The 19002-nt window shown below is 36.7% G+C and overlaps 1 pseudogene; it reads left to right on the forward strand.

Moving 5' to 3' along the window:
• Positions 1-4341: 4341 nt before the first annotated feature.
• On the forward strand, positions 4342-17595 carry LOC133289120 (uncharacterized; annotated as a pseudogene).
• Positions 17596-19002: the final 1407 nt, after the last annotated feature.

The raw sequence follows: 19002 nt of genomic DNA on the forward strand, positions 1-19002 counted from the left end.
TGTTTTTAGAACTTATATTGCACATGTAAGTGAGCTTGGGGTGGAAGATCCTTGAGGACCCCTTGTCTTACTGAGATTTCTGGTTTAGAGATCTCACCCCACGTTTGGGGAATGCTTATTTCAGGTTCAGGTAACGCGAGGGTTGAGACCTCTAGTGGCAGGAGGCCAGAGCTTAGCTGATAGATGTTACATGTTTATGCTGATTATGCTGATTATGTTGATATGCTGTTATGATTGGATGTTGGATCCTATTTACTCTCTTATGCTTTTAGCTTCAGTTTATGGATTTCTCTGTTGAGACTCTGTTGGTTATGCTGTTGATTTGGTGAGCATGGGGATTGTCCATGCCACATAGACTTGATTATGTCTTGTTTTATGTTGGAGTTGTATTAATGTATCAGGATTATTGTCCGGACTACGTGTCGTAGATCCGTGATTTTAGATACTCACTTTATCTATATTATGAGGTATTCCAATTAGATGTTTATTTGCAATTTACATACAAGCGATATTTTATGAAATTGATTAAGTAATCAACTTGGCTAAGTATAATGATGTCATAATTGAAAAGAAAAAGATATTCTGCATTTTTAATTAAGCGCAGCTTAATACGATGATATGTTAACAAATCGGGTATACACGATGTGTTACATTTTATGGTATAGGAGCGACGATTCAAGGGAAAAGCCTGTATGTATTGCAATGATTAGGATGCTTGGTTGTGTCTGTCTTGTGTGTTTGCTCCGTTGGGTTTTATTATGATGATGCATATGTAATCACACTGCGTGGGCCTGATCAACTCATAAATTGTGTAACTTATGCAGAGTCATGGTAGGATCCAGGAGAACACGACAGACTGATGAGGGTCAACCCGACCCGGTCCAGGCTGCATTGGCTGAGATGCAAGCGGCCCGACAAGCCGACCAGGAGGCCATGAGAATGACAAACCAGGCCATGCTGGACGTCGTCAGAGAGGCGAACAGGAAGGCCACTGAGGATGTGTTGGAGGCCAACAGTCTGGTGAACATGACGATGGTGAGAGTCATGTTAGAGGAGTTGAGGATTGGTCCTGCTGTTGGCCATTTTCCTCCGCCACCACCTCCACTGCCACCACATCCACCTCATCCCAGTCTGCAGGACAACAGTCAGAGTCAGTTGGGCGATGGCAGTCACTCTACGGGGGTCATGCAGATTGTCCCTGTGCTTGTTGAGGATCGAGATGAGATCGATCGCCGGCTGAATGCTTTCCGTAAGCATAAGCCACCTACCTTTGATGGGTTTTTTTATCCTGTTGCTGCTGCGCGATGGCTACAGGCGCTGGACAAGATATTTCGGGTCATGCAGTGTATGGATCCGCAGAAGTTGATGTTCGCTACCTACATGCTGGAGGGAGATGCCCATGAGTGGTGGACGAACACTTCTCATGTCTACGAGATGCAGGGCCATGTTATAACGTGTCCATTCTTCGAGGATTGCTTTCTGGGTCAGTATTTCCCTTACGATGCTCAGGAGAGGAAGCAAGGGGAGTTCGACAGGTTGGTTCAGGGCTCGTTGTTTGTTGACGAGTACCTGACCAAGTTCAATAAGCTGGTGAAGTTTGCACGCTTCCGGATGGCGAGGCCTACTCCGACGTTCTTGGCTGCTAAGTTCCGCAGGGGACTTAGTGAGGATATTGCTGGTTACCTAACTGGGTCTGCTTTGAGAGACTTTGGGACACTGGTGCAGCAGTGTCGGGATATCGAGGACTTCTACGACTCGAGTAAGGCCAAGAGAGCCAAGGTTGCTGAGACGAGGAAGGTAGCTGGTAGTTCCACTTCTTGGAGAGACAGGAAGTTTGGGAACAAGGGCAAGGGAAAGCAGATGGCGGCTCGGCAATCGCCAAATCAGTTTAAGAGAACTTCTGCTCAGGGGAGTGCAGCGAGACCTCCTGCTCCCAAGTAATCGGGATGCGGGAAGACTCATTTTGACAGGTAGGAATCGATTACCAAACATTGGGAATCGATTCTAACACTTGGTAATCGATTACCAACAAGAGGGAATTGTAACATCCCGAGCGCTGACGAGGGCGGGGAGTGATCGCCGGTGCAAAGAGACACGGACAAGGAGTGACTCCTGACAGGCTTCCAGCGGGGGGTTACTTGCATGAATGAATCGAATCGACACCCGAAAGAGAGAGATTCCAAAGGATGTGCAGGTATAAGACTGCACAGTTTGGGGAACTTAAGGTGCGTGATATTATTCCTTTTGAGGAAGAAAATAGTGTTGCTTCTGAATTTCTTGAAAAGTAAGATTTTGACAAAGAAGATAGTGCCCCAAAAGTAGAGTTAAAGGAGTTGCCTGCAACTCTTAAATACATCTTCTTGAGCGATGAGGATACTTATCCGGTTATTATTAATAAAGGGTTGTCATCTGAGCAGGAAATGAGGTTGATCGAAGTGCTGAAGGAACATAAGACTGCCATAGGGTGGTCTATTACTGATTTGAAGGGTATAAATCCTTCTTTCTGTACTCACAAAATTCTCATGGAGGATGATGTCAGACCTGTGAGGCAACCTCAAAGGAGGCTTAATCCTACAATGAAGGAGGTGGTGAGAAAAGAAGTGTGAAACTTCTTGATGCTGGTATGATTTACCCAATTTTAGATACTGCTTGGGTGAGTCCAGCGCAAACTGTTCTGAAGAAAGAAGGTGTCACTGTAGTCCACAATGATAAAAATGAACTAATTCCGACCAGAACTATTACTGGTTGAAGGATGTGTATGGATTACCGGAGGTTGAATGCTGCCACAAGGAAGGATCATTTTCCACTTCCTTTTGTGGACCAGATATTAGAGAGATTGGTTGGGCATAATTATTACTGTTTCTTAGATGGATATTCTGGGTACAATCAAATCCCAGTAGCACCGGAGGACCAGGAGAAAACAGCCTTCACTTGCCCATTTGGAGTATTTGCATATAGACGGATGTTGTTTGGTCTATGCAATGCACCTGCTACGTTTCACAGGTGCATGCTCTCCATATTTTCTGACATGGTGGAGAAAATTCTTGAGGTATTTATGGATGACTTTTCAGTTTTTGGGTCTTGTTTTGATTCATGTTTGTATAATCTAACTAATGTTTTAAAAAGATGCCAAGAAACTAATCTTGTACTTAACTGGGAGAAATGTCATTTCATGGTATAAGAAGGTATTGTGTTAGGTCATAAAATATCTGGGAATGGGATTGAGGTTGATGAAGCAAAACTTAGTTTGATTGAAAAACTTCCTCATCTTGTTAATGTGACTAGTGTTAGATGTTTTCTAGGATATGCTGGATTTTATAGGAGATTTATCAAAGACTTTTCTAAGATAGCTAAACCATTAAGCCAACTCTTAGTTAAGGATTCTGAATTTAACTTTGATGATGCATGTCTGAAATCTTTTAATTTGTTGAAAGAAAAGCTCACCACAGCTCCCATCCTTGTAGCTCCTTATTGGAGTTTACCTTTTGAGCTTATGTGTGATGCTAGTGCTTATGCCACTGGTGCAGTCCTTGGCCAACGTAAGAATAAATTGTTACATGTCATATACTAGCTAGCACGATTTTAAATGAGGCACAAGTAAATTATGCCACGACTGAAAAAGAAATGCTAGCAGTAGTGTATGCACTGGACAAATTTAGGTCTTACCTGTTGGGTTCCAAGGTAATTGTTTTTACTGACCATACTGCTATCAAGTATTTGATGAATAAGCAGGATGCCAAGCCTCGGTTGCTAAGGTGGATGCTCTTGTTTCAAGAGTTTGACTTGGAGATCAGAGATAAAGCTGGTGTAGAAAACAATGTGGCAGATCATTTGTCAAGAATTCAGGAGAAGGAATTGCAAGATAGTTCTGAAAAAGAAATAAATGACACCTTCCCTGATGAGAGAGTGATGGCTATTTTTGTGCCTCCTTGGTTTGCGGACATTGCTAACTACAAGGTGATAAGAGAGTTGCCTCCTAACCTTACTAGGCAATAACAGAAAAAGTTTCTACGGGATGCAAGGAGATTTCATTGGGAAGACCCCTATTTGTATTTCCAATGTGCTGATGGAATCATACGAAGGTGTGTACCAGAGTTTGACGTGCATGAGATTCTGTGGCATTGCCATGCATCAGACTACGGAGGACACTTTGGAGGTAATAGAACTGCTCAAAATTTTTTATAGAGTGATTATTATTGGCCTACATTGTTTAAAGATGCTAGGGATTATGTTGAGAAGTGTGATAAGTGTCAAAGAGCTGGAAACATTTCCCACAAGGATGAGATGCCTCTGAATAACATATTGGAGGTAGAACTTTTCAATGTGTGAGGAATAGATTTTATGGGGCCATTTCCCTCATCTTATTCCAACCAATATATCTTGGTGGCTGTAGATTATATGTCTAAGTGGGTTGAGGCTGTTGCTCTTCCCACCAATGATGCTAAAGTTGTGGTGAACTTTCTGAGGTAGAACATTTTCACTAGATTTGGTGTTCCTAAAGCCATTATCAGTTATGGGGGGACACACTTTTGCAATAAGCAGTTTAATAGTTTACTTGCGAAGTATGGAGTGAATCATAGGGTCGCTACACCTTACCATCCTCAAACCAGTGAACAAGTTGAAGTGTCCAACAGAGAGTTGAAGAGAATCCTTGAGAAGACTGTTGGGAATTCCTTGAAGGACTGGGCAGGCAAGCTCGATGATGCGCTGTGGGCGTATAGAACTGCATTCAAGACTCCAATAGGTATGTCTCCTTATAAATTGGTATATGGTAAGTCTTGTCATTTGCCTGTGGAGCTGGAACATAAGGCTTTATGGGCCACTAAATTCTTGAATTTCGAACCAACGAAAGCTCTTCAGAAAAGATTGCTGCAGCTGAATGAGCTGGATGAGTTTCGATTAGCTGCATATGAGAGTGCCCGAGCTTATAAAGAAAAGACCAAGAAGTGGCATGATAAAAAGATAAGTCCTAAGGAATTTGAGTCAGGCCAACAAATGTTACTGTACAATTCTCGTCTGAGACTGTTTCCAGGCAAGCTCAAGTCTAGGTGGGCTGGTCCGTTTGTGGTGAAGAATGTATTTCCTTATGGATCAGTTGAGATATCTCCTTTGGATGATGATAGACCTTTCAAAGTCAATGGAGCCAGACTCAAGTTTTATCAAGGAGGACCTGTGCGAAGAGACACTGAGGCTTTGTCTCTCAGAGAAAACAATACTTGAAAGAGGTAAATGTCAGGCTCGTGACGTTAAACAAGCGCTCATTGGGAGGCAACCCAATGTAGAGTTATTTTCTCTTAAAAAAAATGGCGTTGTTGCAGCGCCGAAAAACTGAAAAAAAAAGACAAAAAGAGAATCGGCGCGACATCCGCGCCAGTATGGCGCAAACCGCGCCAAGTAGAAAAAAAAAAGCCGCGTGACCAGCGCTGGAATCCGCGCAACTTTCGCGCTGGTCCAATTTAAGGTGAATTTCCCCCCTCCCTATTTTGCATTCAGTTTTTCTCTCTATCTCTCCCAATTTTCTCTTTTTCTTTGTTCTTTCAACTCTCAGTGTTCTTTTTCTGCAAATGGCTTCACGGGTAAGTTTTATTTCTTCTTTTTATTAGTGTTATGATTAGTTAGTATTTATTTCTTTTTAATTATTTTTCTGATTAGTTATTTGGTTAATTGTTTTATTATTATTATTATTATTTTAATTAGTTAGTTAGTATTAGTTAATTTTTGTTTCTAGTTAGTTACTGATTTTTCTTGCACTTCTTGTATGCTAAGCTGAATTGACATTCTATTTTTTGTATTTGATTCCAACTGTTAGTTTATTCTGTTTTTATTCTTGAGATATAATTGGAATCAAATCTGGAAATGGTGGTTTGTTATATATTTCCTGTTAGTTTGCTGGTGATCTAAGTGCTTTGTTGTCATGCTCTGTGTATTGGGAAACTTTTCTGATTTTCAGGGCTCCCAAACTGGAAAGTATAAGAAAAAAACTGGTGGTACCAAGAGGGCTAAGACTTCTGCTTCTCCATCTTTTGACGCTTTCCGGTTTGTTTCTGCGGAGGCCCAAGAAAGGTATTTTGACAAATATGCTTGTAAGAATTTCACCAAGGAAAGAAATATTTGTTTAAGCATGCATGAGGATAATCCCATCATAAGGACTATCAGAAGAAGGCGATGGGAAGTTCTGGTAACCTATGCTGAGCCTGCTTCTAGTGTTATTATTAAGGAGTTTTGTGCTAATGCTAATCTGGAAGACTTGGATCACACCAGGATATCCCGAGTCAGAGGGATTGATGTATCATTTTATGCTGAGGCTATTGAAAGATTCTTACAGACTAGCTATGATCCTGTTGCTGGTCCTTGTGAGTATGTTGACCTGTTCAACAGGATGATGCCAACAGTCGGGGGACTGATGTATAGAGAGGAGATGCCTATGCTTGCTGATATGATTAGGAGAGGGATCACTACTCCATATTCTAAATGGAAGCTTAAGTCCGCTAATGTTCCTGATAAGCTACTGGTGAAAGAGTTGACTGGTGAGGCTAGGTTTTGGCATCAGTTTGTGAATTCTAATATTCTTGCTTCTTCTAATCTCACTGATGTTAATATGGAGCGGGCTCACCTATTATATATTCTGACTGGGGAAGAGAGGTTGAATATATCAGCTATTTTATCTGACCGTATTTGCAATATGGTACGGGATAGCAGGAGGGAGCACCTCCTAGCACATGCTTCTTTGATATCTTATTTGTGTGTCCAGGCGGGATTGGCGATTTTTGACGATGAGGATTTAGATATTGCTCCTGATCCTATTATGAATCATCAGACTTATATCAATATGTGTCAAAAGGTTGATCATGAGCTAGTGGTAAAGGCTGGCACTATAGGGCTAAATGTTCCTGCATCTCCTAGAGCATCCCGAGTACCTCTTCCACCCCGTGCTACTGAGATTCCACCGGTTGCTGCCTCCTCTTCATCATCCTTTTGGGTATCTCATCCACCACATGAGCTAGTTTATGAGGATTCACCGAGTTACTTGCGCATGCAGGCACAAATGGAATTCATGTCCATTCATCACAGTTATCAGACTCGCATCCTTGAGGGATTAGCTCAGGCTGGGGGCGTTGATTATGCATCATTCCGGCCACAGTATCCGTTTGTGCCCCTAACTCCATATTACTCAGTACCTGATGCTGCTCATGCACCGATGCGTCCAGTGCCATCAGTTCCTCCATTTGCTGAGTCATCCCATGCTGCTGAGAGAGATGACATGGAGGATTGATTATATCTCCTTGTTGCTGGAGATTGTTTTATTTGCTTTATTTTAGTTTATCTTTTCAGAACTTTTGCTGTTTTTTATTATGACCATAGGTTGATGTTAGGGTCATCTAGATGATGTGGTTTGTTTATGTCCCATACATTCTGATGTTTTTCTTGTGCGGATTATAGTTTATTCTATATACTGCTGTTTGTTCCATGGTGCAGATATTTTGCTAATCTTTGGGTTTAATTATTGTTGGGGACAACAATTCTTTAAATCTGGGAATGGTAGGCATTGGGAAGCACTCTGGAACTGCAATCTTTTCTATCAGGGGAGATATTCTAAACTCTTTACATTTTATTTTTAGTTAATTGTTAGTTTGTGTTGCTCTTATATTTTATTTTTTTTAAAAAAAAATGGAAATACATTTCTGAAGCAATTCTTAGGTTTAAATGTGCTTACCTAGTTAACTTGCTGGATTGAATCTTAGGAAGCATGTTTGTGTGACATTCTGGTATAACATTGCATAGGTATAATTGGATTACATGATTGCTCGTTTGTCTGAATGGATGTTGTGAAATTCTAATAATGTCTGAGGTTAATTTTCATAAGTCTATGTTGATACCACAACTTGTGAGGTTTGAACTAAACACTGAAATTTCTTGTTGAGAGACTTCACTGTTGTAACATTCTAGAACTTGATTTGTTTCTCTGTGATGCATGCATTGGTTGAGATGATTAAGGCATTTTGTTCTTATTAGCCTATGGCCAAAATAGCCCACCTTTACGAAATTTTTCCATTGTTAGCCCCTTGAGCCTGAGCTTATGTTGTTGATAAATGACCTGTTGACCTGATTAATGGCTTAGCTTATATCCATGTGACTTACCCTGATTGAGATTGAATTACTGATGTGTTGAAAATAAATAAAGAAATTGAGGTAAGCTCCACAAAGGTTAAGTGATAAGGGGTTGTGAAAAATATTTATATATATTTATATATAAAAGAAAAAAAAGAAATATATATATATATATATACATATACATATACATACATATATATATATATATATTTATGCATAAAAGGTGGCTGAAAGGATTTAATTTTCGAAATTCTGTGGGAATGTTAGTGGAGCAAGACCATTGAATTGAATGTGCTAAATTGTAAGAGTATCAGTTTTTCAATCTCATTGTTGTTTTGAGCTGCTATCCATATATTCCTACCCTTTTAACCAGACCAAGATACAACCTGTGAAGTCCTTTTGATCGACTGGTGCATGTGTCTGATTCTTCATTTTTGAGAATTTTGAGAATATAATCAAGCTTATGGTAGTGTTATAGCTGTGTTGGAGTGAGTGCTCATGATACCCTAAACACTGAGTGTTGAGTGAATATTATTTATCTTTGTGAAGGGTAATCAATGTAGACTTGCATATTTAAGAAGCTGATGATATTGTTGGAATTTTGTGATGTTGGATCAGTCATGCTTAGTATATTGTGTCTGAGAGTGTCTATGTATTGTTATGCTAGAATGATTGTTTATTTCCTGGATTGAATCTTGTTCGTTGCTAGGGACAACAACGTTTAAATCTGGGAATGATTTGATGTGCCTCTGGTATGTGATGTTTTCCAAGCCAAAAATAATAAGAAATCAGTCATAAAAGAGCATTTCTTGTATATTAATTACTTTTATTAGTTAGTTTTACTATTTCAGTTTATTTTTTATCTTTTATATCATTTTTGCAAGTTTAAGCAAGAAGAAATAGGAAAATTGAGAAAAATTAAAAAAGGAAAGTGGCGCTACCCGCGTGAGAAACCAACAAAGGCTAAGATGTTGGCACTAGACCCGCACCAGAATGGCGCTACCCGCGCGGATTTCAGTGTGGAGACAATTTCGAACTTAAAAGGACACTGCGAGGGTTCTTTAGGTTACTTTTTGACGACGGAGCAGAACAAGGATTCGTGAAGGAAGAGAAGAGCAGAGGATTGTTCTTAGTTTCTCATTGTAATTACATTCTTTCATCTTCATCTTTTATGATTTTATGTCAGCTATGTCTATGGATGGCTAATTTCTTTTATTGTAGTTAGGGTCACAAACCCTATATGAACCTTTTTTACGCTAGATTGATTATTTTCGCTCGTTTATTTTAATATATTTTATTTTTACGCTGTGCGTATTGATATTACTTCTGTTAGACTTGATCAACCTAATAGGAGATAATGATTCGGGAATTAGGGATCGCAATAGGAATATTGGGGTTTTTGATTCTGAAAGAGGGTAAGGTAACAATTTATGCATGCTCTAGGGATAGACTTGTGTGAGTTGCAGTCGTTTGATTTATCGTGATTAATGCTTAATTTCATGCGGGGTTGCTAAGGGATTAGGATTCCAATTGAATTAAAGGGTTAGATTGCCAAGGGATTGGGATTTAACTAATTATTTGAGATGATAATTTGTCTGAGTTATTAAATTGAATAAACGTTGTCAATCAATCCAAAGTTTAAAGTGGGGATCATATGGTGCGTGTACCTTAGCTGCAATGTTTTTTATTATTCTCTCAAAAATCCAGTTTTATTTTTACCACTGCTTATTAAATTGAAAATTTTATATTTTAAATTTATGTCTTTATTTTACCATCAATTCACTATTTTCCAAAAATAACTGAGTTTTCCAACTTAAGGGGACTGGTTATTGTGGTACTTGGTTTACAATCCCTGTGGAGACGATACTTTACTTACTCATTATATTACTTGTGCGATCGGTACACTTGCCGGTGAGCATCACTAGGCTAAACTTTTATATAATTAGGGGTAGATGGAATCCAATTGAATCTTTATGTTTATGAATTAAATTGTCTCCGAATTCTTTTCTTTTTATAATTGAATAAATTTATCTGTTTTTAATGCTTTCTATGAGTTTGCTCCTTATAGATTGATTTAGGGGAATTGTATGACAATAGGGATGTTGGTGCATGAACTCCGACTTGATAAATTTATCACAATCCTTGTGATCTAGGGATAGACATAGGATAATTGTGAAATCTTGGGGAATAACCAGGGAACTAGGGTTCTTTTAGATCACATAGATTTAGGGTAACAAGGAATTGAGCCCTAATTAACTTAGAAAGAATTGAACGATTTCTTGGCAGTTTAATTCATAACATACTGAGGAGATTAGAGGAAGTTGAAACCCTAACTACGCTTGTTTTTACATTCTTAATTAATCAATCATCTTTTCAATTGTCTTTTTAATTATGAATTTTTAATTGCATGTCATTGCTTGTTTTTAATTTTGAATTCTTCAACTACAATTCCCTCAAATTCAATTCTTGATTGTCCAACTAAAACGCGATTAGTGAACTAGTGCTTGAAAATCTGATCCTCGTGAGAACGATCTCGTACTCCGGTACACTTTATTACTTTACGACCGGTGCACTTGCCGAGTCGCAACAGCAACTAACTTGAATAACATGATGATGAAGGAATTATGTGAGAGCTTCAAGATCCAACATCATAACTCTTCCCCATATCGACCGAAGATGAATGCAGCAGCTGAAGCAGAAAACAAGAAGATCAAGAAGATCATTCAAAAGATGGTGATAACATACAGGGACTGGAGTGAAATGCTTCCTTTTGCCTTGCACGGATATCGCTCCTCCATTCGTACCTCAACAGGTGCCACCCCATTCTCTTTGGTATACGAAATGGAAGCAGTTCTTCCTATTGAAGTGGAGATTCCCTCGTTGAGAGTCCTGATGGAGACAGAATTGGAGGAAGCAGAGTGGTTCCAATCTCGACTTGATCAATTGAATCTTATTGAAGGAAAAAGATTAAATGCTCTTTGTCATGGCCAATTGTATCAAAAGAGGATGAAGAAAGCTTATGAGAAGAAAGTACGACCTCGACAATTCTAAGAAGGAGATTTAATGCTCAAAAAGATTCTTCCCATTCAAAAGGATCACCGAGGAAAGTGGACTACCAATTATCAAGGGCCTTATGTTGTGAAGAAAGCTTTCTCTAGAGGAGCCCTAATACTCACAAAGATGGACGGTGAAGATCTACCACTTCCGGTCAATTCAGATGCAGTCAGGAAGTATTATGCTTTAAAAAAAAAAGAAAAAAAAAAGAAAATAAAGAAGAAGAAATTGCTCGCTAGGTTGAAAACCTGAAAAGGAGGCCTAGGCAAAAATTAGAGCGACTTGGTAGGTTGAAAACTCGAAAAAGCAACTTAGGCAAAAGTTAAGGTCAAAAATAAATGAAGACCACACTTAATGCATTGAGCTAGCATCTAGGGGTTTCCAGCGAATTGGGGCAAATCATACATTTGAGGCACAAAGATTAAGGCAAATGATATCCATGGAAGTTGATTAAGGCATGTTCAAGATGATAAGCATGGGAAGTTAGCATTGGTCATTAGGATGAGCATCACCAGATGAGTTGCAACCCTTTCTTTTACCATTACCTTTTTTTTGAATTTTTGTCTCTTTATTCTCTCATATAGCTCCTTTGTATCTTTGCTTTTTCCACACAATATTTATAACAATTTCTTCGTTCCTCTATTCTATTTTCGTTTGCATATGCATTTTTTATGATAAGTCTATACTGAAATATGAAATATGAAATATGTGATGATATCATATGAGCATAATTGCTTCAAAAGATCATGATAAACATGACAAATCTCCAAAAGGCATGGCACGACAAGTAATTGATGTCAGACTGCAATTTCAAAGGACCGAGACCGTGGGTGTTTACTTTTCGGGCATTCACACTCACATTAGCTCAAGCCGAGATCCATATCTCGCACTCACTCATGCTCAAGTCGGGGCCCCTGCCCCTTAATTGATTAATTATCCTCACATTTCAGGCATCCATAACTCAAATTAATCCATGCAACGATCCATAACGTTGATTGTATGGCTTGCCATCCTCAAGTGTTATGTGATACGTAAGAGTTCTCGTATAGTCATACTATCTTGGATTCTGTGCAATATGTATCCCCCAAGCCGAGATCCCTGTCTCGCACTCATTTATTTCTCATGTTTAAGTCGGGTTCACTCCTCTGCTCCTTTAAATCTTTGTCAAGCCGAGTCCACTCTCCCGCTCTTTTAAATCTTTGTCAAGTCGAGTCCATTCTCCCGCACCTTAAATTTCTGTCAAGACGGGTCCCTTCCCCTGTATTTTAAATTTTCGTCATGTCGGCTCCATTCTCCCGCAACTTGAAATTTCCATTAAGTTGGGTCCATTCCTCCGTACCTTTAAATTTCTGTCAAGACAGGTCCACTCTCCCGCACCTTAAATTTCTGTCAAGACGGGTCCATTCCCCTGTATCTTTAAATTTTCGTCAAGTTGAGTCCATTCTCCCGTATTTTTAAATTTTTGTCAAGTCGGGTCCATTCTCCCGCAACTTGAAATTTCCATTAAGTTGGGTCTATTCCCCCGTACCTTTAAATTTTTGTCAAGACGTGTCCACTCTCTTGCACCTTAAATTTTTGTCAAGACGGGTCCATTCTCTCGTATCTTTAAATTTTTGTCAAGTCGGGTCCATTCTCCCGCAACTTGAAATTTCCATCAAGTTGGCTCTATTCCCCCGTACCTTTAAATTTCTGTCAAGACGGATCTACCTCTCCTAGGACAAAATTGGAGTTCACGTCTTTAATTTTTCCTTACATGATAATACGAAAAACTTAGTTATTCATATTATCTAGTAAGAAACAAGTAAAGAGAGGCCGCTGTAGACACCATATTTTGTCCAGAAAATTTAATTAAAAAAAAGGGTAAAAAAAAGCACTGATGTATCTTCTGCAATGGAGGTTGGCCACTATTACAAGCAAATCATGTTCACGTGTGAGAATAGGGAAAACAGAAACAAAAAATAGGAGGCTGAAGAGATGTTTTTGAATATGGTACTCTTCCAATACATCAAAGAATATATTTTTACCTATTACCCACCATATAACATCAAGAAATCTATTCCTTTTCTTCATCTATAAAAACCATAAACGCAGAACACAAATGGACCTTTTTTTTTGGAGCTTCTGGTTACAAAAAAAATCTCAAATACAAAGGAGAGAAAATAGGAGAAAAACCCCATTCACCTTCAAACCCAAAACACACCAAAAAAAAAAAAAAAAAATCAATAGCAATCGTTGAACCATAACCATAGCAACACCGTTATCATACCATGAAGCTCGTCGGGCTTGTGTAGTCACCGTCGTTGACCACCGCCGCTAGACCATCAGAGCACCACCGTGTGTCACCGCCGGACCACCGCAGGCTCCACCAGCGCTCCTCCACGCACACCACCTCGCGCCACCGCCCAAGCCACGCTCACTACATCACCGCTACACATGCCGTCGTATTTCTCCATCGTTTTGTTGCAGGTGAGCCGCTAACTCTCTCTGCCACTAGTATATGTTTTAGGGTTTCACAAAATGAAATTTCAGATTTGGCCAATATGGAGTATTTTATTGGATCAAGAAAGTTAAGCCGATTAACCATGGGATGAAGGATTTGTTTCTTGCTCGTTTGCTACGCTGTATTCTTCAGTATTTTTGGAAAATTAAATTTTTTTAAATTTTTAATTTTAAAATATTATCGTAAACTGAATGTAAAAATCATATTTTTAAAAATCGAGATTTCCGGACAAAATTTTTTCTCTCCTGTACCAAACGTCCCCTAAAAAAATAAGTTTTTTTTTTTTGTTGTGGTCAAATGATTTTAAAAAATATAAAAAGGATAAAACTAGTTATAATAAAATAAAATAAATAATGCAGAAAATTTAAAAAAAAGGATAAAAAAGAAAACATTGGGCGTTGTTTTTTGCATCCATTTTAGTTTTTTTTTTTTTTTGGAAATACATCCATTTTAGTTTTATGTTTTACACTTATCTTCCTTATATGCATGGTCATTCTACACTTTATGTATTTGCTAGTAGAATAGTTAAGATATTGTTTAAAAGAAATTAAAAATCAAATATAATATATATTTCCAGTATTTTTATTGGTGGGTTGCCTTCATGAATTTCTTTTTTATCTTGTATAATTTAGGATTATGTGATCGATTATCTTATCATAAAAAAATTATAATTTTTTTTACAAAGATTGAACTTTTAAACTTTGTTTTTTTATTCACGCAATGATTTACAACGTTGATGTATGGTCCTCCATCCTCAAATGTTGTACTTATTATATGGGTACACGTATAGCTATGCTATCTTATATCCGATGCAAATGTGGATTCATTTTCTAAATAAAATATTTTCTCTTAAGATTCAAAGAAAATAAAATTTATCTATCCATGCCAATAGATATTTTCTAAAATATCCTAGCAGTGATATACGACGTTGATGTATGGTCTTTCATCCTCAAGTATTGTAATCTTCGTAAGAATTTATGTGTAGATGTGTACTTTAAATTCTGAGCAACGATGGATTCCTTTTCATAAATTAGTAAGCTTTTCTAAAAGTTATTTTCAAAAAAATAAAATCAACAAACCCACAAATATTTTTTTACAGAACGACGTAGCTTTGAGTTTCCTATTGTACCGAGGGATACGTCGGAGCGGGACCCTTCCCGTCAAGCACAAAAATAAATTTTCAAAATTAATTCTTTTTTTCTTTAATCAATTCTGTTTAATTTCTCGGGGTGAAATAAATATTTAATTTTTTTCAATAATTTGAACAATTAATATAAGGTAACCGTTTTTTAAAACGGACGGTGTAGGGTGTTAATATCTTCCCTACTCGTAATCGACTCTCGAATCCAATTTCTTTTATCAAAGACCAGTCTTCTCAAACAAAAGGGTTTTTCCAATGTTTTCTCAAATAAACTTTGTTGGCGACTCCATTGTTTTTAAACCTTCAATTTCTTTCACCGTCACGTCGCGATCCGGTTGTGACACTTATTTAGAATTAATAATTAATTATTGAAAAAACTCAATCAATTGCAATTGTTTTATAGACGAAAATTAACGGTTAAAATTAAGTGCAAAATTTATTATTCTTATACCGGTGTACTAGGAAGCACCGACACTTCAATAACTTTGGCGTGTCATGTCCGACACTTCCCGACACTCTCCGACACTCCGACACTCCCCGACACTTCAATATGCGTTATAGAAATTCAGAAAAAGTTCAAAGGTTGCGTTACGTTAAGTTTTTAGTTTCAACTATTAGATTCGTTGGATTATGATTACCATTTTATTGAGTTTAATATAAATATGAGATATCTTATGTTTCTTTGCAAAATTGATGAATATTATAAGTTTAGTTTTATTTTTTTATTAAATTATTGAATATTAAATATAATATACACTACATAAATTAAAAATATTATTTAATATCAAAACGTGTCCTAACGTGTCGAAATCTAACATTTTTTAGAATTAACGTGTCGGAGTGTCGTGTCGTATCGTGTCACGTGTCCCGTGTCAGTGTCGGTGCTACATAGCCGGTGTAAGTTGATCATCTTAATTTTAACATGTAAATCAATTTTTTAATTAATTTTAATCAAAATTATTTTTCATGTATTACATTCCAATGAAAAATAGCTTTAATCCTCCTTATAAAAATAATATATTAATTTTTTGGTGAACTCCCAAACCCAAAAAGTTTATATGAAGACTACAATTAACTAACCCAAGCCATTCGTTTTTTATTGATCATTTTTACGCTCATTAAATCACCTTAAAGATGTCCAATAAATACACACATTCAAAACAAAATATAAAACTCATTGATATGTTGGACGCACCATTAGATGCTAAATCCTAGTGTGGTGATTTTGTGGCCCTAAGCCCATTAACTGTTTTGCTAGCCCAAATTAATTGCAATATTTTGAAGAAGATCGAGAGGGCCACATTCTTCTATGAAAGGGGGTTTGGGATATTTTGGACACGTTAAATGAACCGGTTAACCTTTGCGTGCAACATAAATGTATTTGATAAATAAGATAGCAATCGAGCCTCACTAACTTTAATTTTTGAGACCCACTTATTTTATCCATGTTATTAAATCCGAATTTATTATCGACTCAATAGGAATATTGGATCAATTTGTCATTGGTTCAATTAGTGAATTATTAATTGAACTGTTTAAATTAAATTTATGTAAAAATATTTAATGAATATATAAATGGAATAATATGATAATTGAAATAATTTGGCTTAGTGGTTTTCTAGTAATTTAATTATGGTGGAATATTTTGTCACAATTTTCAAAACTTGAGTCAACCAAAAAATTGATATTGAGTTGGTACCGGTTGAATCTAATTTTTGACCAATTCAGTGCTTCTTACCCTGCTTCTTACCCCGATTGCATACATGGCCAGTAGTTAAGTAACTGAATCGAACTGATCTGTGATCTGGTTTCCAATTCAACCAGCGAGATAAAGCTGATTTTAATAACACTGAATTTTATGTTTCCTTAATCTTATCTGAGAGTCGTTAGATAAGAGGAGAGAGAAAGATAAATATTAATTAAGATTCTGATCTAATGATCTTACAGAATGATAAACAAAAATAAACAGAATAAAAAAATAGATTGAATAACTTATTCCATTTATATATATGGACACTCCTAGAAAATCGAGCTTCGAATCGTTAAATATTTTTCAGTCCCTCTAATTTTTTCTGATCGCATTTCAACGGCTGAAAATATCTTCCATACTCTTGTCATACTGAAGATTGGATACTCCAGTTATAATACTAAATATAGTACATTTTTCTTTAAATTTTAAAAAAATAATATAATTAACTTTTTTTTTATTCACTATTTTATGATTATGGTCATTTAAGTTTCACTTTTTTTTTAATTTTTAAGAATATAGTACATACTACGTACAAAATATACGCTCACAAGTAGAGGTGGCAAAGTGGGCGCTCCGTCCCGCTCTGCCCCGCCATCAACCCACCAAAAAATGAGTCAGCCTGCCCCGCTCCGCTTTTGAAAGTGGGCTAAAAAATTGAGCTCGCCCCGCCCCGTTTGGCGGGTTGACCCGCCAGCCCGAGCCTATTTTATACTGACCCGTCTCGGCCTGCCTATGTCTGCCATCAACACGCTAAAAAATGAGCGTGCTCCACCCCGCCCCACTTTTGAGATGGGTTGAAAAACTCAACCCGTCCCGTCCCGTTTAGCCAATAAGACGGGTTGGCCCGCCGAACCGAGCACGTTTTGCCGACTCTACACCCAATAAGAGCTAATGTTTTTTAAAAGGGGTCAATTATCGAGACCCGCGCAACAAGATTAATGGCTTTACTAAGTTTTTTATAGCTTCTAAGTTTTGCAGTTTAAAAAGGAGCTTAAGGGCTCAATGGATTTGTTTGTTCACTCTTCTCAAGGATTTTAGCAACTAATTTAGAAATCAATCCAGAATCGGCAAAATTCAAGGGGATCGTCCAGCTTAGCTCTTCCTTAGGTTACTTACCCTTCCGATCATTTTCTTTATCTTTCGCCCTTGCTAATGCCATTATAATCTATGCAGCTTTCCTCCCATTTTTCTTTTCATAATTTTGAGGCTCATTGCAGTTCTTACTTATGGATCCGAATGAAATGTAGTCATTACTTCATAGACGATATATCAACAACCTTAATGAAGATGGAACATAATATTGGATCTAATAAAACAGCAACTTTAATTTAGAGATCAATATAAAACAAAAACATCCTATATAAGCAAGTAATTAATAAGAGTTTGTGATAAATATATACACATATTGCAGACCCAAAATTTACTTAAAAATATATGCTTAATATCAGATTATTTTAAAAACAGTGTGCAAAACATTTGCGTATTTATACTGATAACTTTTAATTATGATGATTTATTAATGGCACTTTGATAATTATATAAATTCAATTTCTTGTCAATTCTAAATAAATTTGCGAAGATAATATTATAATTTTGAATTTATATTATTAATATTGTTATAAATAAATACAATTGTTATAATTTTTTTAGTAAAAAAAAATTATTTATAATTTTAAATTCGATTATATCCGAATAAATTTTATTTTTCTCTTATTTTTAAAATTAAATTTCAAAATTTGTATTCAAAACTTATTTTTTAAAAAAAGAAAAATTAAATTCAAATAGACACATGAATTCTTGGCCCACGTTAAATGGCTCCCCATTTACAAAAAGTTCCACATGGAAGCTTATTATTTGCACATGGTTATGAACAGTTTACCCTTAAATATTGCGTCTTAAAAACTATATTACAGGAATATATCTACACACAAACAGAGACGCACAAATGTGTGTGTATATATATATATATATATATATATATATATATATATATATATATATATATATATATATATATATGAGGCAAGATTAGGGGTGTGCAAAAAAACTGGTTCACTTGCCCTGCCCTTGATCCGACCTTGACCCGACCCACAAATACCCATATTTTTTGAACTGGTTTAAATACTGACCCACTTTTATTTGGGTCAGTTTTAGACCTGACTCGTTTTAATATTGACCCACTGACCCAAAACTTGACCCATACCCATTATGTAAAAAAAAAATCACAATTACATTAAAAGAAAAGTTTTAACGTAAAACAATTACGTCAAAACTTTTTATGGAAAATATTTTCATAAAAATTTTCGCAAAAATTTTTGGCGAAAAATATTTTCATCAAAATTTGTGACTAAAAACATATCGGTAAAAAAATTTGACGGAATATTTTTTTTGTCAAATTTTTTTACGGAATCTAAATTTCGTCAAAATATTTCACAAAAAAATATA

Source organism: Gastrolobium bilobum, unplaced genomic scaffold (genome assembly GCF_033153095.1).
Source record: "Gastrolobium bilobum isolate Gb01-03AN ecotype WA unplaced genomic scaffold, APGP_CSIRO_Gbil_v1 utg4504, whole genome shotgun sequence".
In the NCBI taxonomy this organism is placed as follows: domain Eukaryota; kingdom Viridiplantae; phylum Streptophyta; class Magnoliopsida; order Fabales; family Fabaceae; genus Gastrolobium; species Gastrolobium bilobum.